General features: G+C 37.8%; 1 pseudogene; it reads right to left on the bottom strand.

Moving 5' to 3' along the window:
• Positions 1-1,111: 1,111 nt before the first annotated feature.
• On the bottom strand, positions 1,112-1,791 carry LOC123572499 (large ribosomal subunit protein uL30-like; annotated as a pseudogene).
• Positions 1,792-16,205: the final 14,414 nt, after the last annotated feature.

The raw sequence follows: 16,205 nt of genomic DNA, 5'->3' as shown, positions 1-16,205 counted from the left end.
ATCTAATTAAATTGTCATGATTTTATACCTGTATATATGCATGTATGTGTTTATATATTATGTATATATTCACATATTCACATGTTGACTACTTTATTCAGTCACTGGTTAATAGTAAGCAAAGGGTGACATAAGAAAATGCTTATTACAGTGAACATTATATAAAGCTTAACATGAGCTAGCACTATTCTAAGTGCTTCCTTACTTATCAACTAGCATCAACCTCACAACACCTCATTGAGCTAAGTACTATTAAGGTCTGAGCTAACTACAAAAGTACTAAGTACTATTGTTCCACCACTTTACTGATGAGAAGAAACAAGTAACAGAGAGGTAGAATACCCTATTTTTGCTTACTCTAGGTAATGCTGATGTGAAGTGGCACTGGGTTACACACCCTGGCTATTGGGCTCAAAATTTGTGCCCTTAACAGCTGTATTCTGCAGCTTTGTGAACAATCATCCAGTCAGTTTCTGCTTTTCTAGATATATAGCTATTTAAAAAATTATTTTGGATAAATATACGTAATTGTGAATAATCACTATTACTTTTAATTTAAAAATTTAGATGTTTAGCCTGAATGTTCTCTGTGAACTTTTTCTCAGGCAATTTATATTTACCAATTGCATTTTACAATTATTCAGCCAATTTACATTTCTAATTTTTTTCCTAAGATCACAGAAGCTTTTCTTAGACTCAGCACCTCCCATTATTTTCCAGTATTTATATATATATATGTGATTTTTCCCCTCAGGCTTGAAAAAATAGTTTATTTGTAATTCAGCTTTTCTGGTAGCAATGAACAAGTCCCTACACTAGTTGGCCTGGTTCTATTGTTTCTTAGGGGACTACTATGTGCCTACACTGTACTTGATATTTAAATAAATCAATGACATGGATCTTTCCCTGGAAGAATTTATAGTCTAATTGAAAAGTAGACACTATACCCTTTACAAACAAAACTGCCATATCAGCGTTTCTTGGCTTTCTATCACCATGAAAAACATGGTGCAATTTCTCCTGGCTATACACTCCAATGAATAAACACTGTGGGTGATGTACAACTCATGTTTATTCACTAAAAAACATGACATTCTTTTTTTTTCAATTTGAGAGCAGGTACTGTTTATTAACTGACCAGCTTAGAAAAATAATCATGGTAGACACCTTAGTTCATTCTTCTAAAAAACCTGTTGATCTGGTCCTCTCTGTTGCCAGCATCTCCACCTTCTACAAAATGGGTGGTCTTTTTCTTCATTCCGCCTCGTGGAGAAGATAATTCAAAGGGCCACAGGAAGTTATTTGCTTCTTTGAAGTGCTTTCCAACAGTATAGATCTCATGAATCAGATCCTCCATGCATATGATGCCATATTTACCAAGAGATCGAGCAATCCAAACGTTGTCTGTCAAAGCAATTCTCTTCTTATTGATTTTGTCATAACCACACTTGTAGATTCGTTCATTTACTGACTTCAGAGTTGGGTACCCTCATACAATATATGGTTCTACGATCCTCAGCATGTTAACTGAAGCTTTGTTGAGCTTCACAAAAGTTCCACTGAAGATTTGACGAAGGCGAAGAAGCTGCAACACCTTTCGGACATTTTGGCCACACCGTTGATACCCCTGATCCTGACGACAAACACTGATTTGGGTTCTGCAGGTATATAGAAGTTGCCAACTTTTCTTGCCATCCTCACCATTCAAATTTCGCTGTACATCTGCCTATATTTCTTGTGATAGTGCTTCGCTTTTTCACTGATAAGCTTCCTCCTTGCCTTTCGAAGCATCTTTTGGACAAACTTTTCTCAGGCGCTTGATCTTCGGCTCTGCGAAATTCCTTCGCTTTTACTTAAGGATTTCTGGCACAGCAGGAACATTCTTTTTCTTCTCTTCAACGCCTAACACCTTCTACGGTTCCAGCCAGAAAATAGTTCTTTTTGTTTTTTGTTTTTTGACATGGAGTCTCGCTCAGCCGCCCCCAGGCTGGACTGCAGTGGCGCTGTCTTGGCTCACTGCAACCACCATCTCCTGGGTTCAAGTGATTCTCCCGGCTCAACCTCCCGAGTAGCTGGGATTATAGGAGTAGCTGAGATTCAGGTCCCGGTCATGTCCGGCTAATTTTTGTATTTTAGTAGAGACGGGGTTTCACCATGTTGGCCAGGCTGCTCTTGAACTCCTGACCTCAGGTGTTCCACCCGCCTCGGCCTCCCAGAGTTCTGGGATTACAGGCGTGAGCCACCGGGCCCAGCCTTTTTAAAAAATAATAGTTATCATATGAGCAAATGGGAGCATTGTCAGTACAGAAATAGATTCAGATCTCTCATAGATTTTTCTTCTTAAAGTGTATCATGTTAAGGTTTCTTGATTTTTGTCATTAGTAACAAATTATTTACAACTATTGACCTTTCAATTTAAAATAACTTTTTGCATCTTATATAGTTTTTGAGGGCTTGTGTAGTTATGGAAGAGTTTACTGAGAAGATGAAGCTTGAAGGATGTGTATTATTGACTGAAAAGATATCTTTAAGTTACTATGGCTTATCTTTTACTTAAATAAATTAATCTTCTTGAAATCTGTTGTTTTCTTGAGCAACAACAAAACAATACAAACTGCATTCAAGTTCACTGAGAGGATCCATTGGACTGGTTGTGTAGCTCCATAACCAAAATTGTATTGTATTAAATTTGTGTTTTATGGTTTAATTGGAATGCCTAGAATCAAATTTAGTTCTTCTAATGAGGTCTCATATCTAATTGGACAGTATATTGGTCTTTATTTTTGCTACAAAATAATGGAAAAATGTATGTCCTCTGTTCCACTTCCCATATCTTATCTATCAGCATCTACAAAGGTTCTCACTCTCTATTGACAAGTAATTATTGGCCACCAAAAAAAACAATTTTAGGATAGTTTTCATGAAGAAACACTTATTTTAAAAAGAGGTAAATAGTTAAAACATTTTATCAATTCTAACTATCCTGGCTTTTAACTAAGACATTTGTTTATATTACAAAACAAGCATTTGCAAATTACAAATTTCTAGAAAAAAAATTATCTTTTCTAATGAAAGAAAATATTTTGAATGATGAAAATAGCAAGTAGAGAAGCATATCTACAGATTTCATATCTATACTGTGGTTTTCTTATATTTTGCAATGTATAGTCAAAGACAAATTAGAAAACCAACTGGATATGGTCCAAAGATTTTTTTTCTACAATAACCTAAAATCTGATTCTGAAATCTTTCACTGATAATTACACTTGTGTTTAAGGCAGTGTTTCCCTGTTGCTTGGTGATATGGTTTGGCTGTGTCCCCACCCAAATCTCATTTTGAATTGTAGTTCCCATAGTCCCCATGAGTTCTAGGAGAGACCCAGTGGGAGGTAATTGAATAGTGGAGGCAGTTCCCCTATGCTGCTGTTCTCATAATAGTGAGTCAGTTCTCAGAAGATCTGATGGTTTTATAAGGAGATTTTCCGTCTTTTGCTTGGTATTTCTTCTTGCTTCCACCATGTGAGGAAGAACGTGTTTGTTTCCCCTTCCTCCATGATTGTAAGTTTTCTGAGGCCTTCCCAGCCATGCTGAACTGCGAGTCAAATTAAACCTCTTCCTTTTATAAATTTCCCAGGCTCGGGTGTATCTTTATTAGCAGTGTGAGAATGGACTAACACATTTGGTCCTCATGGCATATTTTTTAATCTAGAATTTTCCATGGGCTTTAAAGAATGCTAACCAAGCTAACAATGTTTCATACAGTACATTCATCACAATGGCTGAACAGTACTGTACTCTGTACTGTCATATCCAGGGCACCATTCACTAGGTTGAACTTCAGCTCAAAGACCTTGTTTGAATTGTTACTAACTTGCCTGGTCCTTAGGAGGCAATCATCGAATCTTTCTTCCTGTGGGGGCTCAATGTTATATAACCCTCTTATCTCTTATTCTCAATTGGTTATACCTTTCTTCTCAGCAACTCTTATGACCTGTTTGGCCCAATACTATAATATTCTTATATTTTCTGCAGCTGTAGTAAAAGTACATTCTAAACATTGATTAATTTGGCAGCATATTTATTAAATATTATAGCCTTTGAAAGGTGTAACATGGGGAATATGATGTTTCCTTAAACAGTTAGTTTTGTGGACAATTAGAGTTCACCCTATAAACATATCCAGTCTAAATGTATTTTGAATATCCCTCATAAGTCTATTTTTTAATGTCCTAATTAAGTTTTCATTTTACCCAGTTTACGTTTTCCCCAGTGTTGAAATGTAAAGACCAGATGAAAGATTATTTTGTGGCTAATACTACCAACATTTATAAATTTGTGATACAAAGATCTGAATCCTAATTTAATAGAAAATAAGCCCTTGATCTTGGTGCTATGCTAGGCAAGAATCCAGTATCAAAATTTATGTAGGCCTGTGTAAATGATTTGAGGATAATAAAACACAGTTTCAAATTTTCATGAGAGCCATAGGAAAACAACAAGAACAAAAGATTTTTATAATGTTTAATGGTCCTCCTTATATGATGATATCCAAAATCAATATTATCTTTTCATTATTAATGCAGAATATATATCATTAAACTAATGAAATAATGCAATTATTGAGGAATGTTTTATTCCTCCAAGTCTCTGACCTTATGTTTTCATTGGCAATGAGTAACATAGTAGTTTCAAGTACCTCCATGATAATGAGAAAGTATACTACAGTTGTTGGTTAATGTACTTCAGTTCATCTCAATAAATAATTTTCAAGTATCTCTCACATACAATCTAGGTATATTAGATTACACAGAATAAAATGCTGGATAAAATCAAACTTTCCCCTCTAGGACTTAACACTATTCTAAAGACTGTAGGCCCAGGTAGTAGAACAAAGTTAGAATGTATCCTGTCTGTATTTATAGCTAAATTTCATATGCTTAATCTAAAATTGAACTTCTACTTATACATCAATCATGATTATGTAAGATAATATAAATTTTGATTGTATCAATGATGATATATGAAAATACAAATCTTTCATGATTTCATGAAGATAATAGTTAATCTCCCCGAGAGAAGCAGGGTTGCCTTCATGAAGGTAAAGGCATTTAGGGTAGACGTTTGAAAAGGATTTCCCATTATGGAAAAATATAGCAAGAACAAAAGAAATAGAAGTGGGAAAGTATGGCATCTTACCATATAAGTAGTTCTATTTTCCTGGAGATGATAGTACATAAACAGAGCAATGAAACAAAAAAAAAAAAGAGAGAGTTTAAAGTTATGTGAAAGAAATATTGCTTTATTATTGAATTTAAACTTGGAAACAAAATTGGTATTTAATTCCATAGAATACAGACACCAAATTAGGTTTGAAAAGGGAAATGCTAGAATTAGAGTTGGGTTTAGAAACAAAATTAGTCTTGTAATAGTAACTATGCTCTTCTAGATTGAGGCAGTATGGTCATGGAGGAGAACTGCCAAGAGATTATTTTAATGATCCAGAAGATAAATAATGAAGGCTTCAACTAGCCTTATGTCGGTAGGACTGAAAAGAAAGGAATAGATTTTTATAAATAAAATAGATGGAATTTATAGACATGTACCTAAATGTTGTAAGGCAAGATAGAATGAAGACTTAAAGATAAACATGAGGCACTTAATAGTATGTAACTGAGAGAATTCTGCTACTATTACAGAACCTAGGAAGTCAGGTGCAGAAACAAGTTGTAGGAACAAGATTGGCCCAGTTGATTTTAAGGGCTGACAAGTATCCAGGAAGAATTGCAATGTAAACTTTTAGAAATGCAGACGCTGATGCTATGGGGAGAGATAAGTGCAAGCAGTTGGATTCAGGAGTCACATCCACAAGGGTCTCCTGTTGGGCATCTACCTGCTTACTGCCAAGCCTAGATTCAGTATTCGAAAAAAAACTCCCTCTGTCGGTGAATTTATTACAGAGCACCCCACTTATTTTCTTAGTGAGGTTTTAGCTATGATTTAAAACAGAAATTCCAAAATCTCTGTTAGTTTGGTGAATGTTGCAGTATCTTTATCGGCAGTCTTAAAATAGGGAAAATACTACCCTTTCCTCAAATTGTTAGAAGCTCAGGAGATTGCATGAATCTCAGGAACATGTTTTCAATCCCTGTGCTTACCCCACTAGCACAAGTAGCATGATTCTGAGTAGGTTGTTTCAGCTCTTTTTTAATTTATAAAATTGAGTAGTAGAGTAATAATTTCTACCTTGCCTACCTCATAAATGTGCATTATTATGAAATAAGACAAGATTAAAGCAATGATCAAATGTAAGGAGTGATTATTGAGTTCTTCCTTCACATCTTCCTTCATTCCCATGTGAAAAATTCAGTCAACTGGATGGTAAGGACATTGTATGTCAGCTTCCAGGTTGTGAACAGGCTATCTCAGAGTTTGGCGAATCAGGAAAATAGAAATCAAGTCTAGATATAAGGTATGGTGATGTGTCTGTGGGAATGGGCTATGAGACTTAGTGTAATGTAACACTCACAATGCACCTCAGTTTCCTCTTCCGTAAAACTGGCATGGTAAGAGAAACTCTTAGATTAGATTGTTGTTAGTACTAAGTGTTTAGACATATTAGCAATAAATTATTATTGTAATAGGTACAGATTCTCAGTCTCAAGCTTGGATTTACAAAAATATAACGTATCCTTGCCTTTAAGTATTAATTAAAAAGAAATACAGACAGGATCTTGGTATTTTGCCCAGGCTGGTCTCCAACTCCTGGCCTCAAGTGATCCTCCCACGGTGACCTCCCAAGTAGCTGTGATTACAGGCATAAGCCCCTGCACCTGGCCCTAAAAAATTAAAATTAACATAACTCTGAAGTCTCTATTTCAGCTATAGTCAAATGGCTCATCAATTCAATTGTCATTTCTGGTTTTACTGAGTTCAGTTCAGGATTTTGACTGAGTTAATTAAGGTTTTCACTCCTGTTCCTTTTGCATACCCTCATCTCTAGTGCTTAATTATAGTCCTAGCATCAGGGGAGAGGAGTCTGGCCCCCATACCCATATCCTCTAACCTTGCTGCTCTCCACGTTGTCAACATGCTAATCCTGGCATGCATCATCATGCTCTGGCAATTGCTGCTGACATCCATGATCTTTGTGGCCTGTGACCAAGAAGTTCACAGTGTGCTTTTGTTGCACACATCCCTATTAACCAGCTAAGTTATGATACACTAAGAACACTCAACTCATACTTGTTTATAACAACAAATACTTACTTCTTGTTCTCGCTGCATATTCATTGAAGTTCAGAAGCAGTTCTATTCAACATCAACCTTTTTAAAGCCTTTTAAAAAATAATTTCAATTTTATTTTAGATACAGGGGGTATGTACAGGTTTGTTACATGGCTATATTGCATGAAACTGAGGTATGGGGTACAGATTCTGTCAGCCAGCGAGTGAGCATTGTACCCAATAGGTCGTTTTTCCACCCACAACTTTTTTCCTTCCTTCTCCATCTAGTAATCTGCTGTATCTCTTGTTCCCATCTTTATCTTCATGTGTACTCAATGTTTAGCTCTCACTTATAAGCAAGAACATGCAGTATTTATTTTTCTGTTCCTGCATTATTTCATTTACCATTATGGTGTCCAGTTGCATCCATGTTGCTGCACAGGACAAGATTTAATTCCTTTTATGGCTGCCTAGTATTCCATGGTGTGTCTGTACTGTTTGCTTTATCCAGTCAACCACTGATGAGCACCTAGGTTGATTCCATGTCTTTACTGTTGTGAATAGTGCTGAAATGAACATACGAGTGAGTGCATGTGTCTTTTCACTAGGATAATCTGTTTTATTTTGGGTATATACTCAGTAATGTAATTGCTGGGGTGAATGGTAGTTCTATTTTAAGTTCTTTGAGAAATCTCCAAACTGCTTTCTATAGCAGTTGAACTAATTACATTCCCACCAGCAGTGTATGTGTTCCCTTTTCTCCACAGATCCTCCAGCATCTGTTGTTTTTGACTTTTTAATAGCCATTCTGACTGATGTGAGATGATATCTTATTGTGGTTCTGATTTGCATTTCTCTAATGATTAGTGATGTTAAGCATTTCCTTATATGCTTGTTGGTGGCATGTATGTCTTTTTTTGAAAAATGTCTATTCATAAACTTTGCCCATTTTTAAATGGAGTTGTTTTGTTTTTGCTTGTTAATTTAAGTTCCTTATGAATTTTGGATATTACACTTTTGTCAGTTGCATACTTTGCAAATATCTTCTCTCATTATGTAGGATGTCTGTTTACTCTGTTGATGGTTCTCTGTGCAGAAGCTCCTTAATCTAATTAGGTCCAATTTGTCAATTTTTGTCTTGTTGCAATTGTTTTTGGTGTCTTCATCATAAAATATTTGCCAGGTCCTATGTACAGAATGGTATTGCCTAGGTTTTCTTCAATGATTTTTATAGTTTTAGTTTTACGTTTAAGTGTTTAATCCTTCTTTAGTTGCTTTTTGTATGTGGTGGAAGGAAGGGGTCCAGTTTCAATTTTCTGCATATGGCCAGGCTGCTATCCAGGTACCATTTATTGAATAGAAAGTCCTCTTCCTGTTGCTTGTTTTTGTCAACTTTGTTGAAGATCAAATGGTTGTAGGTGTGCAGCTTTATTTCTGAGCTCTCCACTTTGTTTCATTGGTCTATGTGTCTGTTTATGTATGAGTACCATGCTGTTTTGGTTAATGTAGCCCTGTAGTGTAGTTTGAAGTCAGTAGTATGATGCCTCCCGCTTTGTACTTTTTGTTTAAAATTCCTTTGGCTATTCAGACTCTTTTTTGGTTAAACATGAATTTTACAATAGTTTTTTTCTAAATCTGTGAAAAATGATGTTGGTAGTTTGAAAGAACCAATTTAATGATATTGATTCTTCCAGTTCATGAGAATGAAATGTTTTTCCACTTACTTGTGTAATATCTCATTTCTTTCAGCAGAGTTTTATATTTGTTCTTGTAGAGATCTTTCACCTCGTTGATTATCTGTATTCTTAGCTATTTCATTTTTGTGGCTATTGTAAATGGAATTGTGTTCTTGATTTGAGTCTCTGCTTGAATGTTATTGATGTATAGAGATGCTACCATCTTTTGCATTAACACATTTATTTTATACCCGGAAACTTTGCTAAAGTTATTTATCATTTCTAGAAACATCTTGCCAGAGTCTTTAGGATTTTTTAGATATAGAATCATATAATCAAGAAAGAGAGATAATTTCACTTCTTCTTTTCCTATTTGGATATATTTTATATCTTTCTGTTGCCTGATTGCCTGGCTAGGACTTCCAGTACTATATTGAACAGGATTGATGAATGTGGGCCTCCTGGTTTTATTCCAGTTCTCAATGGGGATGGTTCCAGCTTTTGACCATTCAGTATTATGTTGGTTTTGGGTTTGCTGTAGATGGTTTTTATTATTTTGAGATCTGTTCCTTTGAGGCCTAGTCTGTTAAAGTTATTTATCATGAAGGGATGTTGGATTTTGTTGAAAACTTTTTCTCCATCTATTGAGATAATCATATGGGTTTTTTGCCATTCACCATTGCTTATGTGGTAAATCAGTTTGATGTGCGTATATTGAATCAGCCTTGCACCCCAGGATTGTGGTGTATTCACTTGTTTTTTTTTTTTTTTTTTTTAGTTTGTTTTTTCTTTATTTCTTTTTTGTTGTTGTTGTTGTTGTTTTGTTGGTGACAGGGTCTCTATCTGTCACCCAGGCTGGAGTGCGGTGGCGTGAACACAGCTCTCTACAGCCTCAACCTCCTGGGCTCAAATGATCGTCTTACCTAAGCCTCCGGAGTAACTGGGACTACAGGCACACCCCACCATGATCAGCTAATTTTTTAAATTTTGGTAGAGACAAGGTCTCACTATATTGCCCAAGTCAGTCTCGAAAAGCTGGGCTCAGGTGATCCTCCTAGCATTCACCTCCCAAAGCGCTAGGATTGTAGGTGTGAGTCACTGCATCCAGCCTATATTAACTTTTTAACATGCTGTGGATTCAGTTTGCTAGCATTTTGTTGAAGATTTTTACATCTATGTTGGCCGGGAATATGGGCCTGAAGTTTTCTTTTTCCACTGTGTCTCTGCCAGAGTTTGGTATCAGGTGGTGCTAGCTTCACAGAATAAGCTAGAGAGGAGCCCATCCTCCTCAATTCTTTTAGAATAGTTTCATTAGGACTGGTACCTGTTCTTCTTTGTGTGTCTGGTAAAATTTGATTGTGAATCTATCTGTTCCAGGCCTTTTTTGACAGTAAATATTTTATTACTGATTCCATTGCAGGACTTGTTTTTCATCTGTTCAAGTTTTTACTTTCTTCCTGGTTCATTCATGGGAGATTGTGATTTTCCTAGAATTTATCCATTTCCCCTACATTTTCTAATATGTGTACATAGAGTTATTCATAATAGTCTCTGTGGATTTTTTGGTATTTCTGTGAGATTGGTTACAATGTCATCTTTGCCATTTCTGATTGTGCTTATATGGATCCTCATTTTTTCTTTATTAATCTAACTAGCAGTCTCTAAATCATATTTATTCCCCCCAAAATGCCAACTTTTAGTTGATCTTTTGTATGAATTTTTGCATCTTAATTTAATTTCATTCTTCTGTAATTTTAGTTACTTCTATTCTTCTTCTAGCTTTGAGGTTGTTCTTTTTTTTTTTTTTTTTTTTTCCTACTTCCCAAGATTTTTCTAACTTCTTGATGAAGGTATTTGGAGCTATAAACTATAAACCTTCCTCTTAATACTACTTTGGGCTGCATCCCAAAACTTTGGTAAGTTGTGTCCCTGTTTTCATTAATTTCAAATTTTTTTATTTCTGTCTTAATTTCATTGCACACCAGGAGTTATTCAGGAGCAAGTTATTTAATTTTTATCTGTAATTTTAAGAGATCTTCTTGATACTGATTTCTATTTTTAATATGCCCTGGTCCAAGAGTGTACTTGGTATAATGCCAACTTTTTAAAATTTGTGATTCAGCATGTCATTTCACTATGGTTAAGAACCATTGCTGGGGAGCTAGTGGGTTTGTTTGGAGGTAAGGGGACATTCTGGCTTTATTGCCAGGGATCTTGCATTAATCCTTTCTCATCTGAAAGGGTTGGTGTTCCTTTAGTGTATCAAAGGTTGACAATAATCAGTTGGCTTCATTTCTGGATGTTTTCAGAGGGTTAAGGGTCTGTACATAATCTGGATTTGTGGCTAGTTCTTGTCTGTGGTTCCACAGGGGTGTATATTAGCAGAATCAGAATATTTTTTGGTATTGTAGTTTGGGATTCAATCCAGTAGATGATGCTTAAGAGTAATGGCTAGTAGATAGGTTCTTAGTCATGCAGCTCTTTTGTATTTCCTCACATTCACAGGCGTGTTCTGCAGTGTAAGGGAAAGAGATGACCCCCTCACCAAGTTCATTCCTGGGCTTCAGGTGAGCTCCCTCCAATCACTGATGGTGTGCTCACATTTCTTTTTTCTTTTTTTTTCCCAAGAAGAAGTCTCGCTCTGTCACCCAGGCTGGAGTACAGTGGCGTGATCTCTGCTCACTGCAACCTCCAACTCCGAGGTTCAAGCAATTCTCCTGTCTCAGCCTCCCAAGTAGCTTGGGATTACTGGTGCCCACCACCACATCTGGCTAATTTTTGTATTTTTTTAGTAGAGATGGGGTTTCACCATGTTGGCCAGGCTGATCTCAACCTCCTGACCTCATGATCTGCCCGCCTCGGCCTCCCAAAGTGCTGGAATTACAGGTGTGAGCCACTGCACCCGGCAGGCATGCCCACATTTCTCTGTTAGGTGTTCCAGGATGTGGGGCTTCCTTGGGAAGAGGCCACAGCAGGGAAACAAGCCACATCCTTTCCAGACCAGCCCTTCAGAGAGAAGCACGTTCCACTTCCATACCAACCCATGAACCCCTGTGTGTCACCCCTCTCAGTGCCCTGAGAGTGTGGGACTCTACCCTGCTTAAGTGCTGAGCACAGATCTTGGCTTGGCATTCCCAAGCTTTGTGCCACAGCCCTGGAGCACAGGGATCAGCCCGCAGCTTGGGGTAGAGCTCCAGCTGCACTGGGGTATCCTAAGTGCTCCCAGGTTTCTGGGAAACTACGCAGGTGGAGCAAAGCATGCAGGCTGGGCAGTGGAGGCTGCACTGTGCACCACTCCTGCAGGACAGCCAGGCAGGGGCACTGAAGAGCTGGCAGGCAGGAGGGCCTACAGAAAAATATACCCCGTCCCGCAGGGCAGCCAGCCCCACTGTCTCCTAGCCCAGCAGTCAGCTGGGAGTTAGAGCTTCTCAGAGGGAAATGGGAAGCCATGGAGGGTGAGTGCCTATGTGTGCATCCCACCAGAGCTGTCTACACACAAAAGTCCCTAGGCATGGTCCACACTGGCTGAAACCCTGTCTCTACCTATTCTCTGGGTAGAGCCCCCTACCAGCTCAAATGTCCATAGGGAATGTGGAGTCTCCTGTAGTGAGGATCCCAGAAATACATGGTAAGAGTGAGCTGTGACTCAACCCCTTCACTCACCCCTTCCCCAGGAGCCATTTGGGGTTGGGAACTAGTCTTAGCATTTGAGTACTCCATTCAGAGTTTCCAGCTTCCTCCTTCTTCAGCCCCAGAGTCTGCATTGCCTCTCCATCCACTCTCAGTGTTTTCTCTCTGAATATCTGCTCAAATTGTGTTGGTTTACTCAATATTTTTGTCTCCCTCAATGGGAGCAGCACTTCCTGGCTGCCTCTATTCAGTCATCTCATCCCCTTTCCCTCAACATTGATTTTTATTCAAGGTTAGAGTCTGAAGGAGAGGCCCCTGTCAAGGATTGGCCAAGCTCATAGTAGAAGAAAAAGAGAGATGATGGAGCCACATAATGGATCTTAAAGTTTCTGCTAGAAAGTGCTTATGTACCTTTAATTTACATCTCATTGACAGAAGTCACATGAACTTCCAAGTCTAATTTCAACGGGGTGAAATAGTATAATCTTTTCCCAAAGAGAAACGGCAAATATTTTGAATAATGTGATCTACCCCCACCCCCCGGCAACACATCAGGCTTCTCTGGGTCCCCCAGATCACTCTCTGGCAGCAACATGAACATTTCACATACACCACCTCATCAAGGTATGGTGAACAGACATAGTAAAGAGTTCCAGATTGGTAGAAGGACACACAGCTTCCTAATGACATATCTCCAAACACATTTCAAGCTCAAGTCTTACAGTTCTAAGAGACCTCCCCCTAACATTTACAAGGCTAAGTCAAGAATACAAATGGAGGCTCACATATTATAAATTTAAATATTTAAAAGTTGTAAGACATGCAACCAAATAATTACATAAAATATGCTCTAACTTCCGCCCTGACAAATAAGTCTTCATTAAGACTTGAAAGTTTAGTTCCTCATCAGAACATGACAGAGGAGAGAGAGCTTCCCCAGGCCCAGGTCTCAGGCCAACTTTAATAGGTATTACCTTCTCACTGCTATCTTTCTGACACACTCAAAGATGCCCATGCTGATACATTAGGACTTTCTAGCCAGCCGTCTCATGTTTTATCCATATCTCCCACATCTAAGGCTACACTCACCAGCAATAGTCCATAGTGTGGGAAAAGGCACACACAGTATTTGGGGACAAGTGCAAAAACACATGGGCTGGAAACTCAGGTGCTGTGGACCTTGTAGCATGGTTTAGAAGGATACACATAGGCTCCAGGTGAGCAGATCTCCTTGGACCCAGGACCCCTCACCAATGGGGAAGATAACCCAAATAAATGCCAAAATGGAATGGGGGAGGGGGCCTCTCAACTATGATCTAAGAGTACTAAGTCAAAATAAACTTTGGAGGATATACACCTAAGTGACATATACATCAGAGTACAATTTCACAGGTTTGTGTATGTCAGTATAGAACCTAGTCATAAAATAATTCTACAGGAGGACAGGTGTGGTGGCTCAAGCCACTTTGGGAGGCTGAGGCAGGTGGATCACTTGAAGTCAGGAGTTTGAAACCAGCCTGGCCAACATGGTGAAATCCTGTTTCTACTAAAAATCCAAAAAATTAGCCGAGCATGGTGGCACATGCCTGTAATCCCAGCTAGTAGGGAGGTTGAGGAAGAGAATTGCTTGAACCCGGGAGGTGGAGGTTACAGTGAGCTGAGATCACACTGCTGCACTCCAGCCTGGGTGACAGAGCAAGACTCTGTCTAAAAAAAAAAAAAAAAAAAAAATCTACAGGTACAAGTTTATAGTTAGATCAGAGGAATAATTTCTGGTGTTCTACCACACAGTAACAATATTGCTTTGTATATTTCAGGATAGCTAGAAGGGAGGATTTTGAATGTTCTCAACACAAAGAATTGATAAATATGAGGTGACAGATATGCTAAATATCCTGGGTTAAGTATTACACAATGTATACTTGTATCAAAACATACATTGTACCCCATACACTGTACCCCATAAATATGTGCAGTTATATGTCAATTAAAAACATTTTTAAATAAAAATCATTTTAAAGATTCTAAAATATGTTTTAAGGCTATCTTCTCTCTCACTTCTGTTCAACTGCAGACACTAACTTCATTCTTTATGACTGGCCTCGCCTTTGCTCACCTTTGAGCTAAATTGACTCACTCGGGGTATTTTAAGCAACTCCTGTCCATTTTACAGAATATCTATTTCTGTGGGAAAGAATTTCCTGAAATTTCCATGTAAATAAATGTTTTCTTTAATATTTTTTAAAGAGCTTTATTAACAGAAGTGTTCCATCTTTTAAGACCTCGTTATCTACTACTTAAAGTAATGTTTATTTGTCTTTGCAAATAACTCAACACAAATTCTGACTTTTGTCTAAGAACATCCTAACAGATCAGGATGTCCAGGTCAGTGTGATGAGTCACTAGTGACTTTTCTTCCGTCTTTGGCGTGATAATCACCCTGTGATCAGGGAGTTGTTTTTGGTACATAACTGGCCAAGCTTGCTTTCTTATTAGCAAGACTCTGACTGTGGCTAATACAAAAATGTTTTTTCCTAGGTGAAATTAAATGAGACTCCATCTGTGACCTCACTAGTACCCAAACCTCAATTTCTCTGCCGCCAACATCACTTCCACAGAACATGTGCATAAATGAATAAGTACTATATCTGGTGAGGCTGGCAAGTCCTCTTTAGAAAAACAAAGGAATTACTTTACAAATCTGACTTATGACATGTGAGTTAGAATTTTGCCTGGTATGAGAATATCCAATTTTAAGTTACTTGTCCCTCACTAGCCAGGCAGTTTTTAAGAAAACTACCAATTTGCTTTATTTCACATGTACTTAATTTTTTGATTCTCAAACAGGGAAAATGTGAAACAGAAAACCTCACATGTAACCAATCTGAAACAAGAAAGACAATTACTTTTCCCTGATGAAATGTTCTATTTCCTTACTTTGCTGTTTCATTAATTGCCCAACTTTATTTTATGCTGATCTAGATTTTAGTAGATTTCCCTGAACACAACTTGAGCAAAAGATGTTTGAATTAATTAAAAAAAAAATATGTATCTGTGGTGTTAGAGGTATTTTCATGAGCTGGGCAATGGTAAAAGGCAATATCCACGTTTCTCTGTCACAGAACTTGTCATTTTAGAGCTGAAGTGGTGTGGGAAGATTAAAACAGGCAAAAGAATAAGAATTAAATATAGTGATACTTATGACAAAAAGACAGAATGACTGAGGGGCACATAACTTTTCGAAAGCCCTCTCTGAAGACACGAGATATGAGCTGAGAACTTACAAGAAAGATGAAGCAACACATGTGGACATTTGGAGGGAGGCTCAGCCCCCAAAGTTAACATCAATTACAAATGCTCAAGAAAAGAACGAGTTTGGTGTGTTCCAGGACTGGAAGAAAGTCATTGTGATGGGAGCATTATTATCAAAGGAAAGAGTGATAGGAAATGAGGAAGATTGATTACCCAGGGGTTGAATTAACTAGGCAAGTACAAGGAAAGTTACATTTTATTTTTAGCAGGAAGTCACTGGTGGAATTTCAGCTGAGAAGCAATGTGATCCAATATACACTTTTAGGAAATGACTTTGGTTGCTGAGTGTAGAATATATCTTGAGCTAGGATATGAAGGAATGGGTGACAGTGTAGGAAGGAGAGATACCAGGGAACCAGTTAAA

This window comes from Macaca fascicularis, chromosome 1, assembly GCF_037993035.2.
Source record: "Macaca fascicularis isolate 582-1 chromosome 1, T2T-MFA8v1.1".
Taxonomy (NCBI): domain Eukaryota; kingdom Metazoa; phylum Chordata; class Mammalia; order Primates; family Cercopithecidae; genus Macaca; species Macaca fascicularis.
The sequence above is the reverse complement of the archived record's forward strand: the minus strand, read 5'-3'. Positions and strand labels throughout refer to the sequence as shown.